General features: G+C 43.2%; 2 non-coding genes and 4 pseudogenes across 2 annotated transcripts; all 6 read right to left on the reverse strand.

Annotated features, from left to right (window-relative positions):
- Nucleotides 1–227: 227 nt before the first annotated feature.
- Nucleotides 228–400, reverse strand: LOC122830442 (annotated as a pseudogene).
- Nucleotides 401–4,433: 4,033 nt separating this feature from the next.
- LOC122830439 lies at nt 4,434–4,608 on the reverse strand (annotated as a pseudogene).
- A 6,169-nt stretch (nt 4,609–10,777) lies between these two features.
- Nucleotides 10,778–10,968, reverse strand: LOC122830436. Its single transcript, XR_006370526.1, has one exon. It is a non-coding gene; the product is annotated as a U2 spliceosomal RNA (small nuclear RNA).
- Nucleotides 10,969–11,906: 938 nt separating this feature from the next.
- On the reverse strand, nt 11,907–12,107 carry LOC122830443 (annotated as a pseudogene).
- A 6,243-nt stretch (nt 12,108–18,350) lies between these two features.
- On the reverse strand, nt 18,351–18,525 carry LOC122830440 (annotated as a pseudogene).
- Nucleotides 18,526–19,509: 984 nt separating this feature from the next.
- Nucleotides 19,510–19,700, reverse strand: LOC122830434. The gene has a single exon (XR_006370524.1). It is a non-coding gene; the product is annotated as a U2 spliceosomal RNA (small nuclear RNA).
- Between the last annotated feature and the right edge of the window lie 3,877 nt (nt 19,701–23,577).

A 23,577-nucleotide genomic window follows, 5' to 3' on the forward strand; every position in this document is an offset into this window, starting at 1 on the left:
CCACACCCTCAGAAGACAATTTCGGTTTCTACTTGATGAATTTTCAACAACTGCTACAGCAGCCCCTAGCGGACCTGAGACCAAACTGCAACTCTTACTGCTTCTTTCTCCACGCATGCTTTTGCAGTATATCTCCACAGAGCTTCATGAAATTCTAATCTCTGAAATTGCAGTTATATTGACATTTTAAATACCAGTTAAACTACAATTATTATTTCACACAAGTGAGAAAGTGCACCATGCCTGGAAACACTGCAATACCAGGATGATGCATGGAGTGGACAGAGCAAGCCCTTATTCCATCTCCCTGTTTCAAAAATCAATTTAATATACAGTCTCCAAGTGGAGACATATCAGATATTAAACTGATAAGAACAGAATTTTTCTTTCGAAAAATTTTTATTGTTACTTCAAACAATTTAAATACACGACATTTTTACTGTTATACAGAAATTTTTCCTTTCGTTTTCGTTTAAGAAAGATTAAAACACCATTTCCATTTCAAACTAAAAGGAGCTTAAAACAGGGATAAAAACACAAAGGCTCTAGGTGTTAAAAGTTGTACAGGACCGGGGTTCCCCTTACAAAGTTCAGAGCCATCCCGTTCTTCCAAAACAGCGCTGGGGCCCAGAGGGGAAGCCTGCCCTGAAGCTCCTTCCCTCCTGCCTCACCCGGAGGGCCAGGCCGCCGCTGCTTGGACCTCTGTTCGTGGTGCGCCGGCTCCTACGTCCACAGAGGCGCAGGCGATTCTTCTTGGTGGCTGTGTCCTTGGCGCGCCACCTGCAGCCCTCGATGTTGTTCTTTTTGCTGCTGCCATCCGGATCACAGCCACCGGGGGCATCTGCCTGCGCCTGCTCACCAGCAAGTTTCTGGAGGTCCAGATGGCGTCTTTGATGGTGGCAAGGGTGAGCCACATCTCCTCAAGGTCTTTTTTGTTCTTTTTCTGGTGGCTCACCCCGTACAGCACTAATTAGCTGTTTAGGACCTCCCTTGCTGGCAAGTGTGGGAATTTGCAAGGAGCCGCCTTCACACAGGTCCACAGCAGCGCTGCACTCCACAGCAGGTGCCTCACCGACTCCGCGCCCGCCACAACCGGTCGGGGCAGATGGACGACACAGACATGCCGCGGGAGTGCATTACGGCTCTGACCGGCAGGATCCCATGAGCCACCATCCAGGATAGGTCCTGGAGTCTGTTGAAAAGGGATGGCTCTTGCGCCAAACAGTGGTGTCATCTCCATACCGGAGGCACTGTGGTTACTGATTCCCGGTCCTGCACAACAGAGATAATAAACGAGACTTGGTTAAAATCCTGCTCTCCTCTCCTTCAAGCTTAAAATGTTTTAAAAATTTCTGTATAAAAATATATGCCGGAGGAAGGTTAAAAGCTACTGGAGTTCTAAAATCGTTTTTAATCAATTTCAACCTTCTAAGATAGGATCCAAACCAAAATTTGCTCATATCATTTGTTTTTTTATTTTTTGAAATGTCTAAAATGTCTGTGGGGCTGCAGTTCCTCTAAAAAATCGTACCTGTCATGTTTATCGTTAAAACCATAAATATTTAAGAGGTTAAAATCCTGTCCGTTAAAAGTCAAATTTGCTAAAGGTGCTCTTCCCTCTTTCACCACGGTGCTCCCCTTCACCGAGATGTGCGGATTAATTAAAATGGCCACGCCGTCATTTTTATTTTCATTGGAGCCGCTCCATATAGAGGGGCGTGGCCACAAATCCTGCCACCGGGCGTAATTCTTTAAAAACGGAAATGCACATTCTTGTAATAAAAACAAATCTGAATGTACGGAACTTAAAAAGGATAAAACACTCTGAGCTCTAACTTCATGACTTCACACTTCTAACATTTATGGTTGAGAAGGTGAGAGTCATGAGTATTATGGTTAAGAACAAGTACGACATTTAAAGGATTAAGACCAGATAAGACTCAAAATTAAAACCATGATAAAAAACGGGCGGTTATTTAGATAAAGCGGGTTCAGAGACTGTCCTGTGAATAAAGCTCCTCCTCCCACCGAGTGGCGTGGGTTGGGTTGGGGCTCTATTCCCCTTCGGACTCTAGGTGTGGGTCGTTTTCGCCATTACCTTTTGGGTCCTCCGGGGTTGATTGTTGAACAAAATGTACGAGGTCTCACTTGGTGAGCCCAGAAAATCCGATTCCTCCCGGAAGGAACCGAAGAGTTCCTCCAGTCTTCCTCGCTTCTCCGCAGTGGTAGTGACCTCGGAGGAGGACTCAGGTGCCGGCCTCTTTGACAGCTGGGCGTCGGGGAGGGGGGCATCATCACTGCTGTCTGTCTGTTCCTCCTCAGAGGAGTCAGGGCTAGCTCCGCCTTCGGTCTGCATCTCCCCCCCCTCACTGGATGTTTCGGTTTGGGGGGGTGCTTCCTTCCCCTCCCCGCTTCCCGCCTCCTCCTCCTCCTCTCCTCCAATCAGAGGATTTGGCAGGAGATTTGAATTTTCTGGCCCAGCTGCGTCCACTTGCTCATTTGCCATATCCGTTACCGGTTCCTTTCTTATTTTTAATTTGTTAGCAAAAGACTTTGGACAGTCTCTGAACAAATGATCTTGTCCGCCACACAAATTACATTTTCGCCCGTTCGTACATTCATCAAAAGTGTGTCCCACTTCTCTACATTTTCCACAGAAAATCTTATCACAAGTTTCGGCCAGATGACCATGCTCGCCGCATTTCCGACACAGTTTGGGTTGGCCTTGATAGTGAATATAGCCTCTGTTCTCCCCCAGGACTATCATGGATGGGAGATGTTTCAGGCCCCGGAAGCCTTGGGGGTCCTCCCATTGTTTGATGGGGACCCGCCAAGCGCAGTTCCAGATGCCGTCCACATCCCGCACCTTCATAGCCTGGCCTCTCACAGTGCAGTATCTACCCAGCCACATACAGATGTCTTGGGCACTGACAGTCTCATTGAACATCCTGACAATCACCGTTTTCAGGGAGTTGTCAGTCAGTTTCTCAACGTCAAAAGCCGAAAACTGGGTCTTAGCATTCTCAAACCGTGTCCAGAAATCTTTTAACAGTGCGGCAGAGCAAAAACTTACGTCATATCCTTTATTGAAAGGCAGGGAGAGGATACAATTCAGGTCGTCCGGCCGAAACTTCAAAGTCTGCTGAATCAATTTCCTTGAAAAATCCAGTCTTGTCAAACCAATTTCTTTTCCTTTTTCCGTAAATAAAAAGCGCACACTGTGGTGCCTCCGCATGCCGGCATGGCTAGCCGCCATGGTGGAGGCACCACCAGTTAAAGGCTAAGACCTTTACTAAAACCAATAAATAATTAAAACCAAACACAGAAATAAATACAATAAAAGGGAGAGATATTTTCCACTATTTAGTGGTCAATATCTCCACCAGGGACAAGTTTAATGAACCTCAAAACACAGTGGTAACAGCCAAGTCACACAGACTACCGCTATCACCACCCAATGGAGGCGACCGCTGTCTTAGCCAAAAGGCCGAGAAGCGATGCCACATAACTGCCGGAGGAAACCGAGTCATTCTGACTGCCCGCACCTTAACACACGGTTCCAAAACTTTGTTATTTGTAGACCATACTACCAATAGTCACTGTATAAGATGAGAATTACCAACATTTTATGTTGTTCCGGAGCAATAAATGAACGCAAATAAGTCACATCAAGCTAAAAATGAGCAACGATAATAAAATAAAGTTGCTTATATCTAGTCATGTGGTTTGCTATAGTCCAATAGGCAGCTGAGAAGCCATAACACAACCCTTTTTTATGTTGGAGGAAAAATGAACACATAAGTAATGAAAATGTATACATTTCTATGACACTAATATATGTGTGTGTGTGTGTGTGTGTGTGTGTGTGTGTGTGTGTGTGTGTGTGTGTGTGTGTACAATTCTTTTCCTGTTCGTTCTATGCAAGAGAAGAAGACGATAGGTTTAGAAAAATTTGGTTTTGTACAGGAAAGTTTATAACAACTGCTACAGCAGCCTCTAGTGGACATGACCCTAAACTGCAGTTCTCGCTGCTTCACTGCTCCTCCACTCAAATTGAGAAAGTATTTTGTTAGTTTTTCAAACATTTTCAGCTCAGAGTAAATAAGTAAAGTTTTAAAAGTGTGAGGCAAATATTGTAGCATACCACACACATTGGCAATAATTAACAGAAGCCCTCCCATCACCATTAACAGCGTTTATTGATCTTTCAATCAGTCCACACCCTCAGAAGACAATTTCGGTTTCTACTTGATGAATTTTCAACAACTGCTACAGCAGCCCCTAGCGGACCTGAGACCAAACTGCAACTCTTACTGCTTCTTTCTCCACGCATGCTTTTGCAGTATATCTCCACAGAACTTCATGAAATTCTAATGCAGTTACATTGACATTTTAAAGACCAGTTAAACTACAATTATTATTTCACACAACTGAGAAAGTGCACCATGCCTGGAAACACTGCAATACCAGGATGATGCATGGAGTGGACAGAGCAAGCCCTTATTCCATCTCCCTGTTTCAAAAATCAATTTAATATACAGTCTCCAAGTGGAGACATATCAGATATTAAACTGATAAGAACAGAATTTTTTCTTTCGAAAAAGGTTTATTGTTACTTAGAACATTTTAAAATACATGGCATTTTTCAGTTATACAGAAATTCTTTTTTTTTCATTTAAAAAAATACAATTCTCCAATTTAAACTAAAAGAAGTTAAGAACAACGGTATAGAAAACACAAAATCTCTGGGTTTTAAAAGTTGGACAGGACCGGGATTCCCCTTACAAAGTTCAGAGCCATCCCGTTCTTCCAAAACAGCGCTGGGGCTCAGAGGGGAAACCTGCCCTGAAGCTCCTTCCCTCCTGCCTCACCCGGAGAGCCAGGCCGCCGCTGCTTGGACCTCTGTTCGTGGTGCGCCGACTCCTTCATCCACGGAGGCGCAGGCGATTCTTCTCGGTGGCTGTGTCCTTGGCGTGCCACCTGCAGCTCTCGATGTTTCCCTCCTTGCTGCCGCCATCCGGATCACAGCCACGGGGGGCATCTGCCTGCGCCTGCTCACCAGCAAGTTTCTGGAGGTCCAGATGGCGTCTTTTATGGTGGCTAGGGTGAGCCACATCTCCTCAAAGTCTTTTTTAGTCCTTTTCTGGTGGCTCACCCCATACAGCACTAGCTGTGCGTGGAGGACCTCCCTTGCTGGCAAGTGTGGGAATTTCAAGGAGTCGGCCTTCGCCCACAGGTCCACAGCAGCGCTGCACTCCCACAGCAGGTGCCTCACCGACTCCCGCGCGCCTCACTCGAGGCAGATGGGCGTCGGAGACATGCAGCGGGAGTGCACGGCTCTGGCAGCAGGATCCCATGAGCCACCATCCATGACAGGTCCTGGAGTCTGTTTGGAAGGACGGATGGCTCACGTTGCAAACAGTGGCGGCGTCTCTCCATACAGGAGGCCGCACTGGAGTCACTGGTTCGGTCCTGAACAACAGAGATAATAAAACGATGGTTAGTTAAAATTCTGCTCTCCTCTCCTTCCAGTTTAAAATGTCTTAAAATTTCTGTATAAAAGCATATGCGGTGGGAGGTTAAAAGCTACAGGGTTCTAAAATCACTTTTTATCAGTTTGAGTTTTCTTAAATAGGAACCTAGCCAGAATCTGCTCATTTTGTTTGTTTTTGGATTTGTGGAAATGTTCAAAGCTTGTTTTAGGTGAATGCTTGTGTAGTGGCTGCCTAAAAACAAGTACAGGTCTGGGACTCCTTTTCCTCCTTTTTCCTTTGGTCTTTTCATGATGTCCCTTCTCAATCGTTCCCATTTGGAGCCCCAAAGGAAATAAAAATAGCCGTTGCAGCTCTAAAATCACTCTCCTAGGAGGAATAAAAACAGAACTGATTAGTAAAAACACTGGTAAAATCACTGCTTTGACTATTAAAATCTTGCCTTCCAGCGTTAGCGATCTTAGTCCCCACAATCCCAATCTTTGATTTACCCTCTTGATTTTTTCTGTCCAATTTGTCTCTCCTTCCCCATTCTTGTCAAAGTTTACCAAGTATTTTTTGTTCTTGTGTTACCTGAAACTGCAGTCCTGTCTTTTTGCTATTTTCCATGGTCCATAAAATTGTGCTTTCGCTTTTTCTTTGTTTATTTTGAGCCTGATGCTGTGCTGAACCAATCTGTTAGTTTAAAAACTCTGTCTACTGATAAAAGGTCTGTACATAAAATGTTAAAATCATCCATATATAAAAGACATTTAGCTACCTGGCCTCCACTCCCCGGTATAGTTACACCTAAAATCTGTGGGTCCCTTCTCAAGATCTGCGCCAGCTCTGATGCAGGCCACATAGAGAAGAGCGGATAACGGACAACCCTGACGGACACCGCAGTTCACTTTCACTGCTTTTGTCAGAAACCCGTTAACCATAATTCTGCTGGAGATGTCTCTATACAGCAGTCCCACCCACTCTACAAACCTCCCGGGAAAACCCATTTTTTGCAGTACCTGGAAGAGGTACTGGTGCGACCCGATCGAAAGCTGTCTCAAAATCTAGATTTAAGACTATGAGCCGAATGTTTCTGTCTCGCAAAACAGATGGTGTCTCGGATCAGTACGAGGCTGTCCGTGATCCTCCTTCCCGGCACGGCGCAGGCTTGATCCGGGTGGATTAGATCCCCAACACTCGCATCCTAGCTGCTAAAAGTCTACTAAAATTTTACAATCGACATTTAAAAGGGTAATAGGTCGCCAGTTTTAAGGTCTGTTTTGTCTTTGTCTTTGTATAAAGGGTAACTATTCCGTTCTAAAAGTACCGGGCAGTGTGTCTAGTTTGCTAAAATCATTAAAAACAACAATTAAATCAGGTGCTAAAATGTCCCAAAATGTTAGATAAAATTCTAAGGAGTCCGTCCGAGCCGGAGATTTTCCTCTTTAAAACTCTTTACTGACTGTAAAAGCTCTAAAGGGTAAAATCCTGCTCTAAAAACAACTTTCTTTTATACTTTTTCAATAAACTCCAAAGTTTCTTTTATACTTTCTTCCTTTACTATTTTTTCTGTATATAAATCTCCATAAAATTGTTCTATTACTTTTCTTTTCTTCTATATTACAGACAATATTTCCATTCTCCGATTTTAGTTTGAAATAAAACTCGGATTATTTATTATTTTCTTAAAAAGTATCTCGTACATTTTCTCCTTCTTCTATTCTCTCTCCTACTTCTTAAAATCACTCCCTTACTCTTTATTTCCGCTAGAATGGACATTTCTTTTTAACTTCTCATTTCTTTATTAAAATCCATACCCTGTTGATTTAAAAGGTGATATCTTTGAAGTCTTTCTGCAGCCCCATCATGCATCTTTGTTCTTTTTTCTTTTATCTTTCCCTGCTAGTCGGAAGAAAGTCTGGGTCCTACCTTTCACCATCTCCCACCACTGTGCTCGTGATTCGTACAGGTCTTGGAGGGTCTGCCACTCATATCGCTCCCTGTACTGGCTGACCAGAAACTGGTCTTCCAGCAGGAGCGGTTTAGCTTCCACAGACCTCTCCCGGTCGTCTCACCTGAAGGGAGTGAAAGTGCAGGACAGAAGGAGGTGATCGGAAAAGAAAGCCGGTGACAATCTAGCATCAGTTAGGGCGCAATCCTTGTGAAGAAATAGTCTATCTGAGGCCATAGAGCCATCACCACTGAACCAGGTGTAGCCCTCCTCTCCGGGATGCATAGTTCTAAAACAGTCCGTTAATTTAAAATCCCTAACTATTTTCCTTAATAAAAGCGATGTCTTATCTATTCTAAAATCTTGTCCGGTGCTTTTCCTGTCATTCCTAGTTAAAATACAGTTAAAATCCCCCCCTATTATAAAGGTTTTCTTCCTAGCATGTGTGGGGCTGCAGGTCCTCTAAAAAGTCGAACCTGTCATGTTTATCACTAAAACCATAAATATTCAAGAGGTTAAAATCCTGTCCGTTAAAAGTCAAATTTGCTAAAAGTGCTCTTCCCTCTTTACACGGTGCTCCCTTCACCAAGATGTGCGGGTGTTAATTAAAATGGCCACGCCGTCATTTTATTTTCATTCGAGCCGCCCATATGGAGGGCGTGGCTACAAATCCTGCCACCGGGTGTAATTCTTTAAAAACGGAAGTGCACATTCTTGTAATAAAAACAAGTCAGACTGTACGGAACTTAAAAAGGATAAAACACTCTGAGCTCTAAATCGTGACTTCACGCTTCTAACATTTATAGTTGAGAGGGTGAGAGTCATGAGTATTGTGGTTAAAGACAAGTACGACATTTTAAAAGATAAAGACAAGATAAACCAAAATTAAAACCGTGATAAAAAACGGGCGGTCATTAAAATAAAGCGGATTCAGAGACTGTCCTGTGAACAGAGCTCCTCCTCTCCACCAGGTGACGTGGTTTGGGTTGGAGCTCTATTCCCCCTACGGACCCTTGGTATAGGCCGTTTTTCTAAAGCCTTTACCTTATTGGGGTCCTCCGGGGTTGATTGTCGAGCAAAGTGTAAAGAGGTGTCACTGGATGAGCCGGCAAGGAAGACTTGGGATTCCTCCCCGAAGGAACCAAAAAGTTCCTCCAGTCTTCCCCGCTTCTCCGCCGTGGTGGTGACGTCGGAGGAGGACTCAGGTGCTGGCCTCTTTGACAGCTGGGCGTCGGGGAGGGAGGCATCATCGCTGCTCTCCGTCTGTTCCTCCTCAGGGTCCGAGCTAGCTCCGCCTTCCTCACTGGATGCTTCGGTCTGAGGGGGTGCTTCCTTCCCCTCCCCGCTTCCCGCCTCCTCCTCTTCCTCTCCTCCAATCAGAGGATTTGGCGGGAGATTTGAATTTTCTGGCCCAGCTGCTTCCACTTGCTCATTAGCCATATCCGTTACCGGTTCCTTTCCTTTTTTTAATTTGTTGGCAAAAGACTTTGGACAGTCTCTGAACAAATGATTTTGTCCGCCACACAAATTACATTTCCGCCCGTTCGTACACTCATCAAAGGTGTGTCCCACTTCTCTACATTTTCCACAGAAAATCTTATCACAAGTTTCGGCCAGATGACCGTGCTCGCCGCATTTCCGGCACAGTTTGGGTTGACCTTGATAGTGAATATAGCCTCTGTTCTCCCCCAGGACTATCATGGATGGGAGATGTTTCAGGCCCTGGAAGCCTTGGGGGTCCTCCCATTGTTTGATGGGGACCCGCCAAGCGCAGTTCCAGATGCCGTCCACATCCCGCACCTTCATAGCCTGGCCTCTCACAGTGCAGTATCTACCCAGCCACATACAGATGTCTTCAGCACTGACAGTCTCATTGAACATCCTGACAATCACCGTTTTCAGGGAGTTGTCAGTCAGTTTCTCAACGTCAAAAGCCGAAAACTGGGTCTTAGCATTCTCAAACCGTGTCCAGAAATCTTTTAACAGTGCAGCAGAGCAAAAACTTACGTCATATCCTTTGTTGAAAGGCAGGGAGAGGATACAATTCAGGTCATCCGGCCGAAACTTCAAAGTCTGCTGCATCAATTTTCGTGAAAAATCGAGTCTTGTCAAACCATTTTCTTTTCCTTTTTCAGTAAATAAAAAGCGCACACTGTGGTGCCTCCGCATGCCGGCATGGCTAGCCGCCATGGTGGAGGCACCACCAGTCAAAGGCTAAAACCTTTACTAAAACCAATAAATAATTAAGACCAAACACAGAAATAAATACAATAAAAGGGAGAGATATTTTCCACTATTTAGTGGTCAATATCTCCACCAGGGACAAGTTTAATAAACCTCAAGAACAGTGGTAACAGCCAAGTCACACAGACTACCGCTATCACCACCCAATGGAGGCGACCGCTGTCTTAGCCAAAAGGCCGAGAAGCGATGCCACATAACTGCCGGAGGAAACCGAGTCATTCTGACTGCCCGCACCTTAACACACGGTTCCAAAACTTTGTTATTTGTAGACCATACTACCAATAGTCACTGTATAAGATGAGAATTACCAACATTTTATGTTGTTCCGGAGCAATAAATGAACGCAAATAAGTCACATCAAGCTAAAAATGAGCAACGATAAAAAAATAAAGTTGCTTATATCTAGTCATGTGGTTTGCTATAGTCCAATAGGCAGCTGAGAAGCCATAACACAACCCTTTCTTATGTTGGAGGAAAAATGAACACATAAGTAATGAAAATGTATACATTTCTATGACACCAATATATGTGTGTGTGTGTGTGTGTGTGTGTGTGTGTGTACAATTCTTTTCCTGTTCGTTCTATGCAAGAGAAGAAGACGATAGGTTTAGAAAAATTTGGTTTTGTACAGGAAAGTTTATAACAACTGCTACAGCAGCCTCTAGTGGACATGACCCTAAACTGCAGTTCTCGCTGCTTCACTGCTCCTCCACTCAAATTGAGAAAGTATTTTGTTAGTTTTTCAAACATTTTCAGCTCAGAGTAAATAAGTAAAGTTTTAAAAGTGTGAGGCAAATATTGTAGCATACCACACACATTGGCAATAATTAACAGAAGCCCTCCCATCACCATTAACAGCGTTTATTGATCTTTCAATCAGTCCACACCCTCAGAAGACAATTTCGGTTTCTACTTGATGAATTTTCAACAACTGCTACAGCAGCCCCTAGCGGACCTGAGACCAAACTGCAACTCTTACTGCTTCTTTCTCCACGCATGCTTTTGCAGTATATCTCCACAGAGCTTCATGAAATTCTAATCTCTGAAATTGCAGTTATATTGACATTTTAAATACCAGTTAAACTACAATTATTATTTCACACAAGTGAGAAAGTGCACCATGTCTGGAAACACTGCAATACCAGGATGATGCATGGAGTGGACAGAGCAAGCCCTTATTCCATCTCCCTGTTTCAAAAATCAATTTAATATACAGTCTCCAAGTGGAGACATATCAGATATTAAACTGATAAGAACAGAAACTACACACTGATCTGAGCCAAAAGGCCGAGAAGCGATGCCACATAACTGCCGGAGGAAACCGAGTCATTCTGACTGCCCGCACCTTAACACACGGTTCCAAAACTTTGTTATTTGTAGACCATACTACCAATAGTCACTGTATAAGATGAGAATTACCAACATTTTATGTTGTTCCGGAGCAATAAATGAACGCAAATAAGTCACATCAAGCTAAAAATGAGCAACGATAAAAAAATAAAGTTGCTTATATCTAGTCATGTGGTTTGCTATAGTCCAATAGGCAGCTGAGAAGCCATAACACAACCCTTTTTTATGTTGGAGGAAAAATGAACACATAAGTAATGAAAATGTATACATTTCTATGACACTAATATATGTGTGTGTGTGTGTGTGTGTGTGTGTGTGTGTGTGTGTGTGTGTGTGTGTACAATTCTTTTCCTGTTCGTTCTATGCAAGAGAAGAAGACGATAGGTTTAGAAAAATTTGGTTTTGTACAGGAAAGTTTATAACAACTGCTACAGCAGCCTCTAGTGGACATGACCCTAAACTGCAGTTCTCGCTGCTTCACTGCTCCTCCACTCAAATTGAGAAAGTATTTTGTTAGTTTTTCAAACATTTTCAGCTCAGAGTAAATAAGTAAAGTTTTAAAAGTGTGAGGCAAATATTGTAGCATACCACACACATTGGCAATAATTAACAGAAGCCCTCCCATCACCATTAACAGCGTTTATTGATCTTTCAATCAGTCCACACCCTCAGAAGACAATTTCGGTTTCTACTTGATGAATTTTCAACAACTGCTACAGCAGCCCCTAGCGGACCTGAGACCAAACTGCAACTCTTACTGCTTCTTTCTCCACGCATGCTTTTGCAGTATATCTCCACAGAGCTTCATGAAATTCTAATCTCTGAAATTGCAGTTATATTGACATTTTAAATACCAGTTAAACTACAATTATTATTTCACACAAGTGAGAAAGTGCACCATGCCTGGAAACACTGCAATACCAGGATGATGCATGGAGTGGACAGAGCAAGCCCTTATTCCATCTCCCTGTTTCAAAAATCAATTTAATATACAGTCTCCAAGTGGAGACATATCAGATATTAAACTGATAAGAACAGAATTTTTTTTTTTTTTTAATTTTTTTTATTTTTTCTTTCGAAAAAGGTTTATTGTTACTTAGAACATTTTAAAATACATGGCATTTTTCAGTTATACAGAAATTCTTTTTTTTTCATTTAAAAAAATACAATTCTCCAATTTAGACTAAAAGAAGTTGAGAACAACGGTATAGAAAACACAAAATCTCTGGGTTTTAAAAGTTGGACAGGACCGGGATTCCCCTTACAAAGTTCAGAGCCATCCCGTTCTTCCAAAACAGCGCTGGGGCTCAGAGGGGAAACCTGCCCTGAAGCTCCTTCCCTCCTGCCTCACCCGGAGAGCCAGGCCGCCGCTGCTTGGACCTCTGTTCGTGGTGCGCCGACTCCTTCATCCACGGAGGCGCAGGCGATTCTTCTCGGTGGCTGTGTCCTTGGCGTGCCACCTGCAGCTCTCGATGTTTCCCTCCTTGCTGCCGCCATCCGGATCACAGCCACGGGGGGCATCTGCCTGCGCCTGCTCACCAGCAAGTTTCTGGAGGTCCAGATGGCGTCTTTTATGGTGGCTAGGGTGAGCCACATCTCCTCAAAGTCTTTTTTAGTCCTTTTCTGGTGGCTCACCCCATACAGCACTAGCTGTGCGTGGAGGACCTCCCTTGCTGGCAAGTGTGGGAATTTCAAGGAGTCGGCCCCTTCACAGGTCCACAGGTCCACAGCAGCGCTGCACTCCCACAGCAGGTGCCTCACCGACTCCGGCGCGCCACAACCGGTCGGGGCAGATGGACGTCGGAGACATGCCGCGGGAGTGCATTACGGCTCTGGCCGGCAGGATCCCATGAGCCACCATCCATGACAGGTCCTGGAGTCTGTTTGGAAGGACGGGATGGCTCACGTTGCGCCAAACAGTGGCGGCGTCTCCATACAGGAGGTCACAGACTGGAGTCACTGGTTCCCGGTCCTGAACAACAGAGATAATAAAACGATGGTTAGTTAAAATTCTGCTCTCCTCTCCTTCCAGTTTAAAATGTCTTAAAAATTTCTGTATAAAAGCATATGCCGGTGGGAGGTTAAAAGCTACAGGGGTTCTAAAATCACTTTTTATCAGTTTGAGTTTTCTTAAATAGGAACCTAGCCAGAATCTGCTCATTTTGTTTGTTTTTGGATTTGTGGAAATGTTCAAAGCTTGTTTTAGGTGAATGCTTGTGTAGTGGCTGCCTAAAAACAAGTACAGGTCTGGGACTCCTTTTCCTCCTTTTCCTTTGGTCTTTTCATGATGTCCCTTCTCAATCGTTCCCATTTGGAGCCCCAAAGGAAATAAAAAATAGCCGTTGCAGCTCTAAAATCACTCTCCTAGGAGGAATAAAACAGAACTGATTAGTAAAACACTGGTAAAATCACTGCTTTGACTATTAAAATCTTGCCTTCCAGCGTTAGCGATCTTAGTCCCCACAATCCCAATCTTTGATTTACCCTCTTGATTTTTCTGTCCAATTTGTCTCTCCTTCCCCATTCTTGTCAAAGTTTACACCAAGTATTTTTGTTCTTGTGTTACCTGAAACTGCAGTCCTGTCTTTTCGCTATTTTTCCATGGTCCATAAAATTGTGCTTTTCGTTTTTTCTTTGTTTATTTTTGAGCCTGATGCTGTGCTGAACCAATCTGTTAGTTTAAAAACTCTGTCTACTGATAAAAGGTCTGTACATAAAATGTTAAAATCATCCATATATAAAAGACATTTAGCTACCTGGCCTCCACTCCCCGGTATAGTTACACCTAAAATCTGTGGGTCCCTTCTCAAGATCTGCGCCAGCGGCTCGATGCAGGCCACATAGAGAAGAGCGGATAACGGACAACCCTGACGGACACCGCAGTTCACTTTCACTGCTTTTGTCAGAAACCCGTTAACCATAATTCTGCTGGAGATGTCTCGATACAGCAGTCCCACCCACTCTACAAACCTCCCGGGAAAACCCATTTTTTGCAGTACCTGGAAGAGGTACTGGTGCGAGACCCGATCGAAAGCTTTCTCAAAATCTAGATTTAAGACTATCAGCCGAATGTTTCTGTCTCTCGCAAAACAGATGGTGTCTCGGATCAATCTGAGGCTGTCCGTGATCCTCCTTCCCGCACGGGCGCAGGCTTGATCCGGTGGATTAGATCCCCAACACTCGGCGCATCCTAGCTGCTAAAAGTCTACTAAAAATTTTACAATCGACATTTAAAAGGGTAATAGGTCGCCAGTTTTTAAGGTCTGTTTTGTCTTTGTCTTTGTATAAAAGGGTAACTATTCCCGTTCTAAAAGTACCGGGGAGTGTGTCTAGTTTGCTAAAATCATTAAAAACAACAATTAAATCAGGTGCTAAAATGTCCCAAAATGTTAGATAAAATTCTAAGGGGAGTCCGTCCGAGCCCGGAGATTTTCCTCTTTTAAAACTCTTTACTGACTGTAAAAGCTCTAAAAGGGTAAAATCCTGCTCTAAAAAACAACTTTCTTTTATACTTTTTTCAATAAACTCCAAAGTTTCTTTTATACTTTCTTCCTTTACTATTTTTTCTGTATATAAATCTCCATAAAATTGTTCTATTACTTTTTTCTTTTCTTCTATATTACAGACAATATTTCCATTCTCCGATTTTAGTTCGGAAATAAAACTCGGATTATTTATTATTTTCTTAAAAAAGTATCTCGTACATTTTTCTCCTTCTTCTATTTCTCTCTCCCTACTTCTTAAAATCACTCCCTTACTCTTTATTTCCGCTAGAATGGACATTTCTTTTTTAACTTCTCGTATTTCTTTATTAAAATCCATACCCTGTTGATTTAAAAGGTGATATCTTTGAAGTCTTTTCTGCAGCCCCATCATGCATCTTTGTTCTTTTTTCTTTTTATCTTTCCCTGCTAGTCGGAAGAAAGTCTGGGTCCTACCTTTCACCATCTCCCACCACTGTGCTCGTGATTCGTACAGGTCTTGGAGGGTCTGCCACTCGCGGTATCGCTCCCTGTACTGGCTGACCAGAAACTGGTCTTCCAGCAGGGAGCGGTTTAGCTTCCACAGACCTCTCCCGGTCGTCTCACCTGAAGGGAGTGAAAGCGTGCAGGACAGAAGGAGGTGATCGGAAAAGAAAGCCGGTGACAATCTAGCATCAGTTAGGGCGCAATCCCTTGTGAAGAAATAGTCTATACGAGAGGCCATAGAGCCATCACCACTGAACCAGGTGTAGCCCTCCTCTCCGGGATGCATAGTTCTAAAACAGTCCGTTAATTTAAAATCCCTAACTATTTTCCTTAATAAAAGCGATGTCTTATCTATTCTAAAATCTTGTCCGGTGCTTTTCCTGTCATTCCTAGTTAAAATACAGTTAAAATCCCCCCCTATTATAAAAGGTTTTCTTCCTAGCATGTGGGGCTGCAGGTCCTCTAAAAGGTCGAACCTGTCATGTTTATCACTAAAACCATAAATATTCAAGAGGTTAAAATCCTGTCCGTTAAAAGTCAAATTTGCTAAAAGTGCTCTTCCCTCTTTTACCACGGTGCTCCCCTTCACCAAGATGTGCGGGTTGTTAATTAAAATGGCCACGCCGTCATTTTTATTTTCATTCGAGCCGCTCCATATGGAGGGGCGTGGCCACAAATCCTGCCACCGGGCGTAATTCTTTAAAAACGGAAGTGCACATTCTTGTAATAAAAACAAATCAGACTGTACGGAACTTAAAAAGGATAAAACACTCTGAGCTCTAACTCGCGACTTCACGCTTCTAACATTTATGGTTGAGAAGGTGAGAGTCATGAGTATTATGGTTAAGAACAAGTACGACATTTAAAAGGATTAAGACCAGATAAGACTCAAAATTAAAACCATGATAAAAAGCGGGCGGTTATTTAGACAAAGCGGGTTCAGAGACTGTCCTGTGAATAAAGCTCCTCCTCCCCACCGAGTGACGTGGGTTGGGTTGGGGCTCTATTCCCCCTTCGGACTCTAGGTGTGGGTCGTTTTTCTAACGCCGTTACCTTTTTTGGGTCCTCCGGGGTTGATTGTTGAACAAAATGTAACGAGGTCTCACTTGGTGAGCCCGCGAGGAAAATCCGGGATTCCTCCCCGAAGGAACCGAAGAGTTCCTCCAGTCTTCCTCGCTTCTCCGCCGTGGTAGTGACCTCGGAGGAGGACTCAGGTGCCGGCCTCTTTGACAGCTGGGCGTCGGGGAGGGGGGCATCATCGCTGCTGTCTGTCTGTTCCTCATCAGAGGGGTCAGAGCTAGCTCCGCCTTCGGTCTGCATCTCCCCCCCCTCACTGGATGTTTCGGTTTGGGGGGGTGCTTCCTTCCCCTCCCCGCTTCCCGCCTCCTCCTCCTCCTCTCCTCCAATCAGAGGATTTGGCAGGAGATTTGAATTTTCTGGCCCAGCTGCGTCCACTTGCTCATTAGCCATATCCGTTACCGGTTCCTTTCTTATTTTTAATTTGTTAGCAAAAGACTTTGGACAGTCTCTGAACAAATGATCTTGTCCGCCACACAAATTACATTTTCGCCCGTTCGTACATTCATCAAAAGTGTGTCCCACTTCTCTACATTTTCCACAGAAAATCTTATCACAAGTTTCGGCCAGATGACCGTGCTCGCCGCATTTCCGACACAGTTTGGGTTGGCCTTGATAGTGAATATAGCCTCTGTTCTCCCCCAGGACGATCAGGGATGGGAGATGTTTCAGGCCCTGGAAGCCTTGGGGGTCCTCCCATTGTTTGATGGGGACCCGCCAAGCGCAGTTCCAGATGCCGTCCACATCCCGCACCTTCATAGCCTGGCCTCTCACAGTGCAATATCTACCCAGCCACATACAGATGTCTTGGGCACTGACAGTCTCATTGAACATCCTGACAATCACCGTTTTCAGGGAGTTGTCAGTCAGTTTCTCAACGTCAAAAGCCGAAAACTGGGTCTTAGCATTCTCAAACCGTGTCCAGAAATCTTTTAACAGTGCGGCAGAGCAGAAACTTACGTCATATCCTTTATTGAAAGGCAGGGAGAGGATACAATTCAGGTCATCCGGCCGAAACTTCAAAGTCTGCTGAATCAATTTTCTTGAAAAATCCAGTCTTGTCAAACCATTTTCTTTTCCTTTTTCCGTAAATAAAAAGCGCACACTGTGGTGCCTCCGCATGCCGGCATGGCTAGCCGCCATGGTGGAGGCACCACCAGTTAAAGGCTAAGACCTTTACTAAAACCAATAAATAATTAAAACCAAACACAGAAATAAATACAATAAAAAGGAGAGATATTTTCCACTATTTAGTGGTCAATATCTCCACCAGGGACAAGTTTAATGAACCTCAAAACACAGTGGTAACAGCCAAGTCACACAGACTACCGCTATCACCACCCAATGGAGGCGACCGCTGTCTTAGCCAAAAGGCCGAGAAGCGATGCCACATAACTGCCGGAGGAAACCGAGTCATTCTGACTGCCCGCACCTTAACACACGGTTCCAAAACTTTGTTATTTGTAGACCATACTACCAATAGTCACTGTATAAGATGAGAATTACCAACATTTTATGTTGTTCCGGAGCAATAAATGAACGCAAATAAGTCACATCAAGCTAAAAATGAGCAACGATAAAAAAATAAAGTTGCTTATATCTAGTCATGTGGTTTGCTATAGTCCAATAGGCAGCAGAAGCCATAACACAACCCTTTTTTATGTTGGAGGAAAAATGAACACATAAGTAATGAAAATGTATACATTTCTATGACACCAATATGTGTGTGTGTGTGTGTGTGTGTGTACAATTCTTTTCCTGTTCGTTCTATGCAAGAGAAGAAGACGATAGGTTTAGAAAAATTTGGTTTTGTACAGGAAAGTTTATAACAACTGCTACAGCAGCCTCTAGTGGACATGACCCTAAACTGCAGTTCTCGCTGCTCCACTGCTCCTCCACTCAAATTGAGAAAGTATTTTGTTAGTTTTTCAAACATTTTCAGCTCAGAGTAAATAAGTAAAGTTTTAAAAGTGTGAGGCAAATATTGTAGCATACCACACACATTGGCAATAATTAACAGAAGCCCTCCCATCACCATTAACAGCGTTTATTGATCTTTCAATCAGTCCACACCCTCAGAAGACAATTTCGGTTTCTACTTGATGAATTTTCAACAACTGCTACAGCAGCCCCTAGCGGACCTGAGACCAAACTGCAACTCTTACTGCTTCTTTCTCCACGCATGCTTTTGCAGTATATCTCCACATGAAATTCTAATCTCTGAAATTGCAGTTATATTGACATTTTAAATACCAGTTAAACTACAATTATTATTTCACACAAGTGAGAAAGTGCACCATGCCTGGAAACACTGCAATACCAGGATGATGCATGGAGTGGACAGAGCAAGCCCTTATTCCATCTCCCTGTTTCAAAAATCAATTTAATATACAGTCTCCAAGTGGAGACATATCAGATATTAAACTGATAAGAACAGAATTTTTTCTTTCGAAAAAGGTTTATTGTTACTTCAAACAATTTAAATACACGACATTTTTACTGTTATACAGAAATTTTTCCTTTCGTTTTCGTTTAAGAAAGATTAAAAACACCTTTGTAGACCATACTACCAATAGTCACTGTATAAGATGAGAATTACCAACATTTTATGTTGTTCCGGAGCAATAAATGAACGCAAATAAGTCACATCAAGCTAAAAATGAGCAACGATAAAAAAATAAAGTTGCTTATATCTAGTCATGTGGTTTGCTATAGTCCAATAGGCAGCTGAGAAGCCATAACACAACCCTTTCTTATGTTGGAGGAAAAATGAACACATAAGTAATGAAAATGTATACATTTCTATGACACCAATATATGTGTGTGTGTGTGTGTGTGTGTGTGTGTGTGTGTGTGTGTGTGTGTGTGTGTGTGTGTGTGTGTGTGTGTGTGTGTGTACAATTCTTTTCCTGTTCGTTCTATGCAAGAGAAGAAGACGATAGGTTTAGAAAAATTTGGTTTTGTACAGGAAAGTTTATAACAACTGCTACAGCAGCCTCTAGTGGACATGACCCTAAACTGCAGTTCTCGCTGCTCCACTGCTCCTCCACTCAAATTGAGAAAGTATTTTGTTAGTTTTTCAAACATTTTCAGCTCAGAGTAAATAAGTAAAGTTTTAAAAGTGTGAGGCAAATATTGTAGCATACCACACACATTGGCAATAATTAACAGAAGCCCTCCCATCACCATTAACAGCGTTTATTGATCTTTCAATCAGTCCACACCCTCAGAAGACAATTTCGGTTTCTACTTGATGAATTTTCAACAACTGCTACAGCAGCCCCTAGCGGACCTGAGACCAAACTGCAACTCTTACTGCTTCTTTCTCCACGCATGCTTTTGCAGTATATCTCCACAGAGCTTCATGAAATTCTAATCTCTGAAATTGCAGTTATATTGACATTTTAAATACCAGTTAAACTACAATTATTATTTCACACAAGTGAGAAAGTGCACCATGCCTGGAAACACTGCAATACCAGGATGATGCATGGAGTGGACAGAGCAAGCCCTTATTCCATCTCCCTGTTTCAAAAATCAATTTAATATACAGTCTCCAAGTGGAGACATATCAGATATTAAACTGATAAGAACAGAAACTACACACTGATCTGAGCCAAAAGGCCGAGAAGCGATGCCACATAACTGCCGGAGGAAACCGAGTCATTCTGACTGCCCGCACCTTAACACACGGTTCCAAAACTTTGTTATTTGTAGACCATACTACCAATAGTCACTGTATAAGATGAGAATTACCAACATTTTATGTTGTTCCGGAGCAATAAATGAACGCAAATAAGTCACATCAAGCTAAAAATGAGCAACGATAAAAAAATAAAGTTGCTTATATCTAGTCATGTGGTTTGCTATAGTCCAATAGGCAGCTGAGAAGCCATAACACAACCCTTTTTTATGTTGGAGGAAAAATGAACACATAAGTAATGAAAATGTATACATTTCTATGACACTAATATATGTGTGTGTGTGTGTACAATTCTTTTCCTGTTCGTTCTATGCAAGAGAAGAAGACGATAGGTTTAGAAAAATTTGGACATTTTTCTAAATCTATCGTTTAGAAAACGATAGGTTTAGACGATAGGGAGATGGAATAAACACTATGAAACTGTACTTGGTTAAATGAAATAAGGAAATCTAGACTGGGGGGGAAAAGTGGTTTCAACAAGTGGTTTTCTTTAGTCTTTACCTTTTTTCTTTTTGTCCTTTCCAGGTTCCCGATTGTACTTCTTTCTGTTTCCGACCAACTATTCGGGTAATGTCGGAAAACACAACCAAGCCTTTTTCTTCTTGAGAGGAAGCTGGGTCCTGTAGCGTCGACAGACAGCTTTGAATGTCCGGTCCTCTCGCAGAGTCTGTTTTTGAAATTTGTGGTTGTTCAAACAACTTTTTTTCCATCGACAAAATTTAAAACTCCCGCAGTCAATCTACCGCTCTGTTTTTCTTTTTAACAAATGAGGGGCTTATTCGAACTGGCCTCACTTTGACTCACGGTTCCAAAACTGTTTTATAAGTCTTAATGCCAACTTTCGCTATTTAAAATTACAACTACTAACATTTTTCGCTCCTAATAAAGAAATTAACTCAAATTAACCAACAGGGCATGGATTTTAACAAAGAAATGAAATAAGCAAAATAAAGAAATGAGCATTTTTGCGGAAATAAAGAGTAAGGGAGTGGTTTTAAGAAACATGGAGTGAGAAATTGAAGAAGGGGAAAAATGCTAAGATACTTTTTAAAGAAAATAATAAATAATCCAAGTTTTATTTCCGAACTAAAATCAGAGAATGGAAACATTGTTTCTAACAAAAGAAAAGAAAAAAGTGATCGGAGAATTTTTCGGTGAATTATACACAGAAAAAACAGTGAAGGAAGAAAATATGAAAGAAACTTTGGAGTTTATTGAAAAAAGTATGAAAGAAAGTAGTTTTTAGAGCAGGATTTTACCCTTTTAGAGCTTTACAGTCTTTGAAAAGTTTTAAAAGAGGAAAATCTCCGGGCTCAGACGGACTCCCCATAGAATTTTATTTAACATCTTGGCACCTGATTTAATTGTTGTTTTTGCTGATTTTAGCAAATTAGACACACTCCCCAATAGTTTTTAGAACAGAAATATTATTAATTTTTTTTCCGGTCGGGGCGGGGGGGGGGGATCGAGCCCGAGACGGCCGCGTCGAGGACTGGGGGCCTCCGGGCGCCAGTCCTCGACGCCACCGGAGCACGCCCCAATTACACTTCTATACAAAGACAAAAGAGACCTTAACACCTGGCGACCCATAACGCTTTTAAAAGTCGATTGTAAGATTTTTAGCAAAGTTTTAGCAGCTAGGATGCGTCGAGTGTTGGGGGATCTAATCCACCCGGATCAAGCCTGCGCCGTGCCGGGAAGGAGGATCACGGACAGCCTCGTACTGATCCGAGACACCATCTGTTTTGCGAGACAGAAACATTCGGCTCATAGTCTTAAATCTAGATTTTGAGAAAGCTTTCGATCGGGTCTCGCACCAGTACCTCTTCCAGGTACTGCGAAAAATGGGTTTTCCTGGGAGGTTTGTAGAGTGGGTGGGACTGCTGTATCAGCAGAATTATGGTTAACGGGTTTCTGACAAAAGCAGTGAAAGTGAACTGCGGTGTCCGTCAGGGTTGCCCGTTATCCGCTCTTCTCTATGTGGCCTGCATCGAGCCGCTGGCGCAGATCTTGAGAAGGGACCCACAGATTTTAGGTGTAACTATACCGGGGAGTGGAGGGCAGGTAGCCAAATGTCTTTTATATATGGATGATTTTAACATTTTATGTACAGACCTTTTATCAGTAGACAGAGTTTTTAAATTGACAGAATGGTTTGGGAAAGCATCGGAGGCAAAATTAAATAAAGAGAAAACAAAAGCACAATTTTACGGACCATGGAAAAATAGTGAAAAGACAGGACTGCAGTTTCAGGTAGGCTAACACAAGAACTAAAAATACTGGGTGTAAAATTTGACAAGAATGGGGGAGGAGTAAGAGTAAATCAACGATTGGGATTGTGGGGACTAAGAGCGCTAACGCTAGAGGGCAAGATCTTAATAGTCAAAGCAGTGATTTTACCAGTTTACCATTTTTTTTTATTTCCTTTGGGGCGCCAAATAAGAATGATTGAGAAGGGACATCATGAAAAGACCAAAGGGAAAAGGAGTCCCAGATCTGTACTTGTTTTTAGGCAGCCACTACACAAACATTCACCTAAAACAAGCTTTGAACATTTCCACTAATCCAAAAACAAACACAATGAGCAGATTATGGCTAGGTTCCCATTTAAGAAAACACAAACTGATAGTGATTTTAGAATCCCGATACCTTTTAACCTCCCACTATATGCTTTTATACAGAAATTTTTAGAACATTTTTAACTGGAAGGAGAGGAGAGCAGGATTTTAACTAATCATAGTTTTATTATTTCTGTTGTTCAGGACCGGGAACCAGTGACTCCAGTGCGCGGCCTCCTGTATGGAGACGCCACCACTGTTTGGCGCAACGTGAGCCATCCCGTCCTTCCGAACAGACTCCAGGACCCGTCATGGATGGTGGCTCACGGGATCCTCCCGGTCAGAGCCGTAATGCACTCCCGCGTCATGTTGACTACGTCCATCTGCCCCCGACCCGGTTGTGGCGCGCCGGAGTCAGTGAGGCACCTGCTGTGGGAGTGCAGCGCTGCTGTGGACCTGTGGGCGAGATGTGGCTCACCCTAGCCACCATTAAAGACGCCATCTGGACCTCCAGAAACTTGCTGGTGAGCAGGCGCAGGCAGATGCCCCCCGTGGCTGTGATCTGGATGGCCAATATAAAAGCAGCAAGGATTGTGAACGGAGTTCCAAACGGACCAATGAAAGTTCCAATAATTTATTTAAAAACATAAGAATCAAAAAGAGGAGGAGGGCAGTCAGTCCTTGACATCAAGTCCAACAAGTCTGTATCATAGATGCTTAGCTGGGTCGAGGGGAAGCGCGGTCCTCCACCGCTCCTCAAGCCGGCCGCCCGCTCCTCAAGCCGGCCGCCCGCTCCTCAAGCCGGCCGCCCGCTCCTCGACGACGACCAGTCGGGTGACTCGCTGCCCTCAACAGTGATCAACGGGTGGCACTTCCCAATAATCCGTCCTCCCGTCGAAAGTCCTTTTGTCTGCCTGCGCCGCCCTCCAACAAACCAGCCATAGTCCGTCTGCTTCTCGTCCCGCTGCTCCTACACCCATGGTCTGTCCAGCTTTTGCTGCTTCATGGCCTGCTGTCTCGGTGTCCATGACTTATATCCTCCCTGGTCTGCACGCTGCTTGATTAGATGCAGAACACCTGTGCGCTTCAGTGGGGCGTCTCCGGGTGTTCGTGGCACGCGACCTCAAAACAACCAATCAGAAACATACAACACAACAACCCCAAAAATATAACTCAACTAATCTAAGAAACGTAAATAACTTCAAAATATAACAAACTATCCAAAACAGTGATATAAGGAACATAAATTTAA

The sequence above is a fragment of the Gambusia affinis genome, linkage group LG04 (genome assembly GCF_019740435.1).
Source record: "Gambusia affinis linkage group LG04, SWU_Gaff_1.0, whole genome shotgun sequence".
Lineage (NCBI taxonomy): Eukaryota > Metazoa > Chordata > Actinopteri > Cyprinodontiformes > Poeciliidae > Gambusia > Gambusia affinis.